A 13784-nucleotide genomic window follows, 5' to 3' on the forward strand; every position below is an offset into this window, starting at 1 on the left:
GGCTGACATGGATTTATATACTTCTCACCTCGTTATTAATCTAAGGGAAATCAAGAGATGTTAAAAAGAGTATGCAGGGAGTTCTGATATTGATGACCTACCAAGATCAGGTAGCTATTGATTGGTGTTGTCCGACTCCCAACACCCCTGCCAATCAGCTGTTTGAAAAGGCCACTGAGCACATCGCCACACAGTGTACTAAGCTGTGACATCACTTTTGATTGTCTGATAACCTTTCTGCCATACAGTCCCATTTGAGTAAATGGACATGAGCTGCAATGCCAAGCACAGCCGCTATACATTGACAACTCTGTGCTTGGTATGCTGTGTGGAGGGGAGCACCTTTTCAAACTACTGATTGTTGGGGCTACCAGGTGTTGTACCAAATACTGATGACCTCTCCTGAAGAAAGGCCATCCTTATTGAAATCGAAGAAAACCTCTTTAACAGAGGCATGATTGGAATCCTAACCTTTTGTTAAACATGTGACCGCTGCAGCCAGTAACTTGCCTGTGATTGGCTGCAGTGGTCAGGTGTTTTCAACGTGATGTCAACTCTGCAGCTGGGTAAATAGAGATCTACCAAAGGAACCAGAGTGGTGGCATGGCGTCTGCCAGCTTAGTACTTACCAGTTCTTTCAGTCTGATCTGTTTGCCCAAAAACTGAACAATGATTTCCTTTAAATGCAGTTCACAATGGCACTTTTTTTGAATGTTCAAATAAAACCCCAACCTTTTGAAGTTGTAATACGTCTTTCTAAGGAATGGTTTTAGCGGTCATGCAGACATTGGGTATGCCCTCTCAGTGATCTGGTGATGGGACTTCGGATTGCCATTCCTTGTAGACTTGTAGATTTTTCTTGAGTTTCTTCTCCTGGTAAAGGTGAGTAGGGGCTGCTTATGTTCCCACTACATAAGGGAATTGTGGTTTTCCATAACATAGTCTTTACAGTGGCTCCATGAAATAATAGATTTGGTTACAATATTACTATGCTTCTTTGACTGGATGTACATTTGTTTTCCTCTTTATATACCTGTGCTGCAGTCTCATTCATAAACCATATCATTGAGTTAAGGAACGGTCGTATTACCGGAATGCAAAGGTCATTTTCTGTGGCTAGCCACTACAGAACAGCTCACTAGTCAGATTTTATTGATTGTCCATCCAGCCTGTGTCTGTGTGAGAGCGGACGCCCTTTACAGAAAAAACACCCTTTAAACAGCGGAGTGAAGGATGGCGGAGAAATTCCAATGGGCCTAAAGCAAGCCGTTAAAGTAATGCTACATTTTTGAAGCAGCATGTTCAGGTTCAGTGGATATATTTCAGCTAACAGGAGCTTCAGGTGATATTTTTCCTACAGTGAGGTGTAAAATGTCTCACAGGCCCCAGGCCTATCAACCAATTCTGTGTAATGTTTATGTAAGCAGTTCTGTCCTCAAACTGTACATTTGGCACAGTCATTTAACTGGGATTCTAGGGAGGCTTATCTCTATCTTCTGACTTTGACCAGATGCTTCTGATGTTTGGTTAGCTTATTGGCTAATTTATAGAGATACAGCATGTTAGGTTATGGGAACGTGTTAAATGATTACTCTTAAACTAGAGATATATATATATATCTCTATCATGTTGCATAAATGGTTAACATTTTAAAGGGTGTAATGGAAAGCATTAAAGCTTCTCTGCTCTTATGGGGAATGTATGTAGACGTTTTACATGACATTTTTCTTCAGACATATATTCAATCTCAAAGGTTCTAATGCTATACTTTGTCCATAAGCCGAAGACGGTGACATCTGCTAAATTGTTTTTTCTTTTCAGCTTTTCTTTTTCAGAGTGCGAGAAAGAAAGGCAATTTCTTTTTCTATCCCAGCAATATAGACGTGACACTGTGGTATTTCACCGATAGTAGAAATGTGAAATTAGAGCTCACACACCTACAGATTAATGTATCAACACGGTGAGATTGAGCCGCTTCCATGCCGGCCTCTAAGAGTATTCTTTGAAGAGATTTAGGCTGCAAAAATATCAAAGATAATGGTGTACAATTTCCAATGCCAGTGTTGAAATTTAGTTAACTATTTGCAGTACATGTAATCTAATCACACAAAAAGTATCGCTTTTTTTGTGGCGTTTGACCTATGACTTTGTATTGGTGATGGATTTCTTGGTAGAATTATCTCAGTAATAGCACTTGCTTACCGGCTGCATGACATACTCAGTCTAAGGCCTCATGCACAGGCCTCATGTTGTTGGTCCACAATATACGGGCACCGGCCATTTGTGCATCACATCGTGGAAGGTGCATATGGAGCGCTTCCATGGGTTTTCTGTCCGGAAGCACTCCAAATGGGTTTGGATCTGTCTGTGCCAGCCAAACGGATGGTGCCCGTGCATTGGGGACTACAATTTGGTCCCCCAATGCGCAGAACGAATGGCACACATGAACCCTAATCTATAGCAGTGTGTGCAATGTGTTTATACACTGTGTGCGTTTTTAGATCTATGATAAAATGCTAATTTTCATGGGGGAGAGAAATGATTGACCCCCCCCCCCCCCCCCAATCTAAGTGTATACCTGCATTCATCTGTTCCCTTGTGATTTGCATTGAGCATTACTTATCTTGATCCCATCCCTTCCTCTTCTTATGGTGAAGGGTGATTAGCAGCTCAATGCTTTTCACTTTGCTGTTTACTCTAAGCTGAAGCATATGATTTTCTGTCTAGGAGAGACACGGCTAGAGTAGCAGCTCAAACGTTTGGGCATATTGTGTGCCTGCCAGCAAAATTTATACGTGGGAGGGAAAGCAGGAGTTTAGACTCTGGCATTTTCTGCACTGTTGGACTGTGCTACATTTAGACTGTGATCGGATCACTTTACTGGATTACATTAAATGTGGTGCATGATCATACCATTATTCATTAGGAATTTGGTTAACACTTTGCGTTCCACAGCTCTTACTACCATAAATGCTTCCTTCTCTTCTGTTCGGAAGGTTTTCTTTTATGCTGCTTGATTTTTCGTTGTGCTGTTATTTCAGGGGGAGGAGCTGTGGGGGCTTGTTTGTCACTGTGGTGACTACGGCTCTTGCTCAGGGTATGCCAGCTTGGAAATTGGAAACCCCCCATGAAATCAATATTCGGGAAATTATGAAGAAACATTTGGATGCAATCAGTAGAGATTTAGAGGGCTTTTGTGGGCTTATGATATCGATGACCTATCACACTGAGCTGCAGTATGGCCACTTCACTTTGAGCGGCGTTGTGCATCCGAATCAGTTCAAAGTGCTAGTTCCAGCACAATGGGGGTGCTGGGTGTCAGACCTCTACTGATTAGACTCCTAAGGGCTCATGCACACGGCCATTGCCGTTTTTGCCTGCAAATCTTTTTTTGAGGACCCACAGAATGGACATCCATTGCACCGCATGTTTTTTGGCCCCATTGAAGTGAATGGTCCGCATCCATGGAGAATCATTTAACTGCCATTCACCTCTTTACCATGGGGATTAAAACTATGGAAGAAAGAGGTGGGCACTAGGTTGGGAAAGGGAAGTTTACGTACTGCTGGAAAGACAGATATGTATTTTTGCAATAGAAATCTACAGAGGCCCAGTACCAATTTCCTTGCTAGTATGGATTGTTTGCAGTCACATCCATCATTATCCATAATGTGTAATTCTCAAGTGGTCATTAGCAGGTTACATTATTAGGCCAAATCTTTACCTCTTCAACTTATACTGTCCTCCAACAGTCTTAGGCTACTTTCACACTTGCGACAGAGTGATCCGGATCCGGCAAAACATATTCCAACTGATGGCATTTGTAAGACTGATCAGGATCCTGATCAGTCTGAAAAATGCCTGATTCATCTTACAAATGCATTCAAATGCTGGATCAGTTTTTTCAGTGTCATCAAATGGATCTGGCATTTATTTTTTTCACCTTATTTTTGGTCAGCGCATGCGCATAACGGAAGAACAGATCTGGAATTCCGGTATTTTGAATGCCAGATTCGGCACTAATACATTCCTGTGGGGAAAAAAAATGGATCTGGCATTTATTTATTTTTCACCTTATTTTCAGTCTGCGCATGCACATACCGGAAGAACGGATCTGGCATTCCGGTATTTTGAATGCCAGATTCGGCACTAATACATTCCTATGGCAAGTGTTCAGTTTTTTGGGCCAGAGATAAAACCGTAGCATGCTGCGGTATTATCTCCGTCCTGAACAGTCAGACTGAACTGAAGATGTCCTGATTACTCTCCATTCAGAATGCATGGGGATATACCTGATCAGTTTTTTTTCCGGTATAGAGCCCCTAGGACGGAACTCTATGCCAGAAAAGAAAAACGCTAGTGTGAAAGTACCCTAATATGTACTAGGCCACCTGCCCCTACAGAAGGGGAAATGAGAATCGGCGTGTTGGTTTTCAAAATTCCCCCGTAATAGGCAGCCAATTCTCCACATTAACACTAAAGTCTATGTGTCACCAAGCGCACTTCAGGCCACATTTAAGTCCTAAGTGTATGGCTAGCTTTAGGGAATATTCACATGTGGCATATCTGTTGTAGACATTTCTGAACCATCCCATTGGACTGAATGCAGTCCCATGTGCTTGCTTCAGAAATAATATATTCACATGGATGAGACAAATTTTTAGTTGCAGTAATTTTTGTAATAAATTTGCACGTGATTTCACCCTTGGGGTACATGTAAACGGGTGCAGGTTTACAAAGAGAAAATAGGCACAGATTTCCATATATCTGTACAAAACCGCATGTTTAGCTTATGGCTGTTGGTGTGGATTTGATGCGCGTTTCCTGCAGATCTCCCCCTTGTGTTAAAATGGGTAAATCCAAACAAAGGATTAACATGTTGTGGATTTCAAAATCACAGAACAGAAAAAACGGGAAAAAGTGTAAATGAGATTTGGCTACTCTCGTATACTTTGCTGGTACTGTGGTATTATGGTGCAGGTTTTCTGCATAGAGTCCGTATAGAAATAAACTGTTCATGGGCAGATCTCGCATAGTGATTCTTGCCTGTACATGGTTTGCTGGTCTTCAAGGAAGCCATGCCCCGCACAGATAGGTTGGTACGAATGTTATACAGAATATTCTGGATCAGATAATTGTACTACCTGCGGCATGTCCATGGCTGTATGACTGCTCTTTATATGACCTCTCCTTGGGACTGTTTTCCTGGTATAGCAAGCTATAAATGATTTTATTTTTTTGACTCTGTTTCACACAGCGTGAATGACAGCTAAGCCCCACTCCGCAGCAGAGATAGGCCTCATGCACACGACCGTGTTTTTTTTTTTTTGTTTTTTTTTTTTTGCGGTCCGCAAAAACTGGTTCCGTAGTTCTGTGATCCGTGTCCATTTTTTCTTCCGTGGGTCTTCCTTGATTTTTGGAGGATCCGCAGCAGGTAAGTGTGATGCTTCTAATATTGCTAAGTAACCATGGCAACCAGGACTGCAGTAGCATCCTGGTTGCCATGGTTACCGATCGGGGCCCCAGCGATTAAACTGGGACTCCGATCGGAACTCTCCGCTGCCACCAATGATGGGGGGGGGGGCACTTGTGCGGATCACAGCCCCCTGTAAGAGATCGGGTGCTGCAGTCATGTCCACAGTTCGTAGTATATTGTAACTTGAAGCGTCCCCATATGGGATTTCCTCTGTGTTAGAATATACTGTCGGATATGAGTTTTCACAAAGTGAAAACTCACCTCTGAAAAATCTTTTATGCAAACGGATCTTCGGATCCGTCTGTATGAAAGTAGCCTACGGATCACAGACATGGATGACAATCTTGTGTGCATCCGTGTTTTTTCACGGACCCGTTGACTTGAATGGGTCCGTTTACCGTTGTCCGTCAAAAAAATGACAGGTCATATTTTTTGGACTGACAGGAAACACGTATCACTGCCGCAGATGAACAACGATGCATTTTCTGAGTTTTCAACGGACCCGTTGAAAGTCAATGGGTCCGCAGAAAATCACGGAAAACGGAACAACGGCCACAGATGCACACAACGGTCGTGTGCATGAGGCCATAAGGAGCATTAACATGATTGATAATGCTCTTTGCCTCTCTGTGATCTTTTTACTACAAAAATCATGGTGACAACTTTTATTGCACTGTGAATTTGTAGTAAAAAGATCAGAGAATTATCAATCATGTTACTGCTCCGTGTCTCTGCTGTCCAGTGCGGGGCTTCGCTCTCATTCGCCCTGCGGATGAGACGCACAGCATTCGCTCGTGTGAAAAATCCCTTATAGTGTAGCAAGAATGTTACAGCACCAACTGTACAGTATTATATGCGTCTTACCATTCTGGCCTCAGGCTGCTTGTGCCTTTTTATTTCTGCCACTAAAGCAGGAATGTGGGAAGCAGGTTGTCTATAAAACAGGATATGTCTGCATTCGTTTTCGGAAGGAAATGAACAGTCTGGTATATTTTGGTGTATGCAAGTAATTTGGGTGTATTTCTATGCCGAAAGAATGCAAATCTAAATATGTACCTGTCTTGTTGACCTAAGATTTCTGGAGGTTAGAGTACTTCAAGAAATGTTAACTATTTAATGTGAATTTTAAGGGTGAGCCTTTTTTTTTTTTTTTTTTTTTTTTGTAAAGCATTTTGCTGTGTTTGTGCCTTATCTGCTGGTGGAAATAACAGTTCTGTGCAAGCGCACTTCAATCCAGAGTCTGGCAAATGGCCACTTAGCTTCCAACCTTGTTACTTGAATGGCATTATGCTAAAAATGTACACGATAGGCATCGTCCCAACCCAGCGTGAAGCAGGCTGAGGTGCATCAGTATCCCAGCAGGGTGCCACTCTTGATTTATAGGACATCCTTATTTTGACCTTCTCTAATCTGTGTCTTTTTTCTGTCTTTCATTGGTTTTATAAGTATTGTAGCAAAGAAAAATCTAGTCATGCTGTGCGAATCTGTAAATGTCTTCCGTTGTATATACAAATAATGAGTAAAACAAAAAAAAGTTTTTGTTTAACGGAGCAGAACGGAAATATATAGCAGTAGTGTGAACTCCCTCTTAGGCCTCATGCACACAAACAGGCCAGTAAAAGATGTGGACAGCATACAATATGCTGTCCACATCCGTAGTTCTGTTTTGCCCGCATATGTAGTTCCATTCTGCAGTCCAGAAAAAGAGATGCTCTATCATAGGGCCAGCCATGTGCTTTCCGCAAAATGCAGAACGCACACAGCTGGTGTCTGTGTTTTGCAGATTCGCAATTTGCGGAATTCAAAACACTTATGGTCGTGTGAATGCACCCTAATCCAACAAAATAAGTAAAATGGAAGCTCAATAAACCAATGCCCTCTAAATGTGGACTAGCTTTAAGTCGGATGCTGAATTAGATGATGGGAACTAGGGGTGCACCGAAATTAAAATTATGGTCCGAAACTGAAAATTCAGGATGCCCTTGACCGAAAACCGAAACTGCCTTTTTGCCCAAATACTTTTAAAATACCTTTTTTAAGAAAAAAAAAAAAAGGAAAGTGAATTAAAATATAAAGTTAAACAGATACATAGATATTATACACACAATGCCACCCAAAGTGGTTATTTTAAAAAAAGTCACTCTCCCCCCCCCCCCTCCTCCTTTGTGTCACTCTCCCCCTCCCTCCTTTGTCCACTCTCCCCCCCCTCCTCCTTTTCACTCCCCTCCCTCCCTCCCCCCCCCCCACTCCTTTGGTCACTCTCCCCCCCCCTCACTCCCTTTGGTCACTCTCCCCCCTCACTTCCTTTGTCACTCTCCCCCCATCACTCCTTGTCACTCTCCCCCACCCCCCTCACTCCTTGTCCGCCCTCCCCCCCCTCACCCTTTGTCACTCTCACCCCCCCCTCCACTCCTTTGTCACTCCCCCCACCCACTCACCCTTTTCTCCTTTGTCACTCCCCCCCCCTCACTCCTTTGTCACTCCTTAACTCCCCCCCCCCCCCTCACTCCTTTGTCACTCTCCCCCCCCCATCACTCCTTTGTCACTCTCCCCCCCTCACTCCTTTGTTCACTCCGCCCCCCCCTCACTCTTTGTCACTCTCCCCCCCCTCACTCCTTTGTCACTCTCCCCCACCCTCACTCTTTGTCACTCTCCCCCCCCCTCACTCCTTTGTCACTCTCCCCCTCCCTCCCTCCTTTGTCACTCTCCCCCTCCCTCCCTCCTTTGTCACTCTCCCCCTCCCTCCCTCCTTTGTCACTCTCCCCCTCCCTCCCTCCTTTGTCACTCTCCCCTCCCTCCCTCCTTTGTCACTCTCCCCCTCCCTCCCTCCTTTGTCACTCTCCCCCTCCCTCCCTCCTTTGTCACTCTCCCCCTCCCTCCCTCCTTTGTCACTCTCCCCCTCCCTCCCTCCTTTGTCACTCTCCCCCTCCCTCCCTCCTTTGTCACTCTCCCCCTCCCTCCCTCCTTTGTCACTCTCCCCCCCTCCCTCCCTCCTTTGTCACTCTCCCCTCCCTCCCTCCTTTGTCACTCTCCCCCTCCCTCCCTCCTTTGTCACTATCCCCCCTCCCTCCCTCCTTTGTCACTCTCCCCCTCCCTCCCTCCTTTGTCACTCTCCCCCTCCCTCCCTCCTTTGTCACTCTCCCCCTCCCTCCCTCCTTTGTCACTCTCCCCCCTCCCTCCCTCCTTTGTCACTCTCCCCCTCCCTCCCTCCTTTGTCACTCTCCCCTCCCTCCCCTCCTTTGTCACTCTCCCCCTCCCTCCCTCCTTTGTCACTCTCCCCTCCCTCCCTCCTTTGTCACTCTCATTCTCCCCCTCCCTCCCTCCTTTGTCACTCTCATTCTCCCCCTCCCTCCCTCCTTTGTCACTCTCATTCTACCCCCCCTCCCTCCTTTGTCACTCTCATTCTACCCCCCTCCCTCCTTTGTCACTCTCATTCTACCCCCCCCCTCCCTCCTTTGTCACTCTCATTCTACCCCCCCTCCCTCCTTTGTCACTCTCTCATTCTACCCCCCCTCCCTCCTTTGTCACTCTCATTCTACCCCCCCTCCCTCCTTTGTCACTCTCATTCTACCCCCCCCTCCCTCCTTTGTCACTCTCATTCTACCCCCCCTCCCTCCTTTGTCACTCTCATTCTACCCCCCCTCCCTCCTTTGTCACTCTCATTCTACCCCCCCTCCCTCCTTTGTCACTCTCATTCTACCCCCTCCCTCCCTTGTCACTCTCATTCTACCCCCTCCCTCCCTCTACCCTCCCCCTCCCCTCTTGTCACCTCTAGTGTAGCCTGTGTAGCGTGGCCGAGCTCTGTTCGGTCCGCGGTACAGGAGCATTTATTTCTTGTACCTGGCATGACTGAAAGGAAGTGCACACTAAGTGAACAGGAAACAGGAAACAAAAGCTCCTGTACCGCATACCGAACAGAGCTCGGCCACGCTACACTAACAACAACAGTAGCACAGAGCAGACACAGCAGGCTGCGCAGCACTGAGCCGGAGACTCTTTAGAGCGGTAAGCGTTTAGGAGGCACAGCATGAGGGGCGCCGCCAGCCGGTCGCCCGAACGTATATAACCAACCATATTTTCTGCCGATATGTACCAATATCGGCTGAAATGGATTAGGCCCATTTTCGGCCGATATTTTCGGCCGATATTTTCGGCCGCCGGAATTTTATTGCACCCCTAATGGGAACACATTAGAAACAGTTACCATTTATATATTGTCTATTTCTCTAGAACTTCCATTCTCATGTCTGGTTTCTGCTCCTTTTTGACAGTGGGAATAGTTTAGCATGCTGCCATATACTGTGTACAAAAACTGTCCCTTTCCTAAAATGTGTTAAGAACTGGACCCGTCCGGTCTAGTAGCCAAACAACTCAATGGTTTTAACCTGTGTCTCATTAAAAATAAATAAATCCCTGCAGAAATGTTAATGCAAGACATCTGGAGATGCATTTGCCGCTAGCAAAACCCAAATGGAAGCCAGCGTTTTTGGATGTTGAGGAGTACTGTTGGAAGGCTGGAGGACCTCTGCACACTATGGATGCTACAGCTCTGACCATGCTGTGGAGTCTCCTGAAGACCTATGAGAAATGATGAAACCATTTGAGCAGTGAGGAGGAGTTCTTGCTCTGCCTTTGCTAGACTTGATGGATTTTATATTTAGCTTTTTCTCCCGCACAGTAATTGGCCAGCTGTGGATTTTGTTGTCTTTGGGCTGGCAGTCATAACTGACACTGACAAAATGTCTGTGTTCTGTAAACCAGATTATGTCAGGCCGTTTTAGAGATTGAGATCAGTTTCTAACATGCTTTGTACAAGCCCTATGAATGTGATATTTCCAGAGCAGCTATCACGGGACCGCAAGGACACAGCTGTCTGACCTGTAGCGTAGGAATATGGCCTTGGCTCTGCTGCTTTCACTCAGCTATGACTGTCTGAAAAAAGGTGCTGCTTTACAATGCTGAGGAGACTGATGGGTAACAAAGTATGTTTATATTTTTCTATTTATTGTATTTTTATATAACGGTATCATATTGGGTAGCACTGTACAAGGATCCATGTCCTCATTGTCGGCACATGGACCACATGACTAGTATTCAGCATGGTGCCATCTGCATTTCTTGGAAATGTTACATGATGTTCTCTACACTGCTGACATAGTGGATTTGTCTTGTAGGTCAGCAGCGTGTGAGGCAACCCTGTCCATCAGGAAGCAAACAGAAACTAAGCATGAAAATGAGATATCTAGATGGAATTGATTTTTGACACTGCGTTTGTTGCTGGTGCTCTGTTTCATTTTATAACATTATCCAATTTAACACTGATTAATTCTGCAAGGCGCACATGTTTCCTATGTTCATAGCATGTGTTAAAAATCCCAATGTGGTGTCACTGATTCATATTGATGCAGAGGTTTTCACTGTGCTGTGGAAATGTAAGACCCAGTCTCTAACCCTGTGGGTCTCATTGTCAAGTGTGCTCAAGTCAGCTAAAGTGAAATCAACAGCTCCAGGCACTTTAAAAAAAGGCCTTAGGCAAGGCGTTATGAAGCTGGTGAATTTCTTCCTTTGCAGGTGTTGTGTGGTCCTTGTACGATGCATGGTATTGCAGCTTCACATCAGGTATGACGTCTCATTCTGCCTCTGCGCTGCATTGTCTACACTGATCGGAGCCATCTATGGGGAAAACACATTAAATTGACAGACTGCTTAAGTGAAAAGGTGAATGAAATTTTCATAGTGCAGATCAACTTCAGTGCATGTCCTAATGAGGACAATATGTTATGAAAACCATTAAAAGTAACACAAAACCCTATGTACTAAATACATGCTGGTGTTCCCTGTCATCAGCCTATTCAGTCTGAGAGGCTTGTAGGTCTGACTCCCACAATCGCTTCTATTGACTGCTTATATACAGTTATATAGCTGCACCTTTTATTGGGCTTCATATTTTTTAGTGATTATAGATGGTCATCCTAGAAGGTTTGTGAGCTACCTGCACACACGAATGTACTTGATGTGGACTTTGGTGCGGACCTGAGTTTCCACTCTGAATCCACGCCACAATCCGCATGTGTTTAGAACATGGATTTTGTTGCGGATTTACCCCAGACTTCACCTTTTCCATGGCAAAGATCCACAATGAAAATCTACACAAAGCTGCAGAATTCACAATCCACACTGCAAGTCAGTTTCGCACTGCGTATTACTCTGTGACTTTGCCACACAAAACTCCATGCAGAAAATGTGCACCTAATCCGCACCATGTAGAAGTACTCTTACCATGATTATTTGTATAGATTTGGAGTTGGCAAATCCTCCAGAGTTGTTTTGGGTCACCTATGTCCCATATAATACATCTCTCTGTAAACCACGCTGGTGTGTACTTCTGATGGGCCTTATTCTGAGCTTTTCTTCCATTCCATGGCTCAGCAAAACAAATTAAACATGTCCTATACTTGTCAGTGAAATTTGTTTGCGGACTGCATATGGCCATCTGAATAAGCCCTTATTGCAGTTTTTTTAGGCTGGTGTTATATCTGCATCTTCTGGGAGTTTTCAAGCTATTACCTTGTACAAATACCTGTGCTGTCTCCGTGAGGTTGGGAACTACTTTAAGGCACAATACTAAGAAAATAAGCTGAAACTGAAGATTTGTGAGGAGAACATTGAGTCCGGCTCTAAGTGATTGTAATCTCAGCAAATTCAATAATTTTCCACATGCCTGTGGCGGGCATCCTAATCCAGTGCATCATTTGGATTTTCACATCCTATAATCTATAATAAGTGTCACAATGAAAACGTAGTGCTGTATAAGCAGAGCGTCTGGGCATGCGGAGAAGGATGCATGGCTATCTCCAGATTGGGTTTCCATATATACTAGAGAAGAATAAACTCTCTTTGTGGCTTTTGATTGTTCCCTATTAATAACACTGGCAGGGAGGTTCAGTGTTTGCAGCCAGACGGTTAGATACCAGCCAGGTGGCAGCTCCAGATTGATAAACGTAGCCTGCCCTATTTTGCTGGTACAGACTGTTGTTGCTTTGCCCTGGTCTCTGTGTATGAGCAGTTTACTTGCCCTGTGCTCTTTTTTAATTAAACTTGAGATCGTTCAGCAGGGCTAATACCGCAAGGCGCATAAATTAGATTGATGTCAAGTTGTCAGGTAAATTACAAGGTTTTAATAGTCCGTGGAAATGAATAGGCAAGATCAACCACACACCACTATATAACAGTCTTAAAGCTGTGTGTCATGCAGATTTAGCTGCGGATTTGACCCATGGTTTTACCTTTTTGTATTGTGATGGTTCAAAATATTTGCAAATCCACAAGAAAGCATTAAAGGGGCTGTCTGATGGCAGAAGGAACTATTGTTTTTCTGATGTAAAATGAATAAACTTACTAATAAAATGTGTCACATCTATGAGCAGAATCCTATTTCAGTTCTATGCCTCAGCCATGATGGAGTAGGGGGTTGGCTTAGCTAATGAACTGTGCCATTGGCCAACTACCATTTGGCACTTCAATGCCAGTTTTCTGTTCACATAGCCGTATGCTTGTGTTATTTATTATTTTTTTTGCTGGACAAGTTGTACTTTCTAATGGCACTATTTAGGCCCCTTTCACCTGGGCGAGAATTTCACGTGGGTGCAATGCGTGAGGTGAAATCATTACATCCGGACCCATTTACTTCAATGGGGCTGTTCAGATGAGCAGTGATTTTCACTCGTTACTTGTGCGTTGCGTGAGAATCGCAGCATGTTCTATATTCTGCGTTTTTCACGCAACGCAAACCTCATAGAAATTAATGTGAATGCGTGAAAATCACGCATGGTTGCTAGGAGATGTTAGTAAACTGATAAGTCAATTTACTGTATTATTTTCCCTTATAACATGGTTATAAGGGAAAATAATATCATTCTAAATACAAAAAAAGCTTAAAGCCACAGCCTATCTGAAAACGGACATGTCCCTTCTTGCCACTACTATAAGCCACCACTCCGCAATCCTCAGCTCTGCCTTCCATTGAGATGTATGGGAGGCAGAAAGGACACGCCAAAAGTTTGCAGTGAACGGGCCCTTAGTTTTGACACTAATGTATAGGCTGCCATAGGAGAGATCAGATTGCTAAAATATTTACTGAATTTTGTCAACTGTACTTTCTCTATTGCAGCTGATATTTTGGGATACCTGCCGTTTCTGATTTACACATAAAACCTCATTCACATTCACACTCACCTAAAGAATTATTAGGAACACCTGTTCTATTTCTTATTAATGCGATTATCTAGTCAACCAATCACATGGCAGT

At 44.2% G+C, this 13784-nt stretch overlaps 1 protein-coding gene across 6 annotated transcripts in view; it reads left to right on the forward strand.

Moving 5' to 3' along the window:
- Positions 1 to 13784, forward strand: part of QKI (QKI, KH domain containing RNA binding) — a 156982-nt gene that overhangs the window by 105776 nt on the left and 37422 nt on the right. The window lies entirely within an intron of this gene.

Source organism: Bufo gargarizans, chromosome 4 (genome assembly GCF_014858855.1).
Source record: "Bufo gargarizans isolate SCDJY-AF-19 chromosome 4, ASM1485885v1, whole genome shotgun sequence".
In the NCBI taxonomy this organism is placed as follows: Eukaryota; Metazoa; Chordata; class Amphibia; order Anura; family Bufonidae; genus Bufo; species Bufo gargarizans.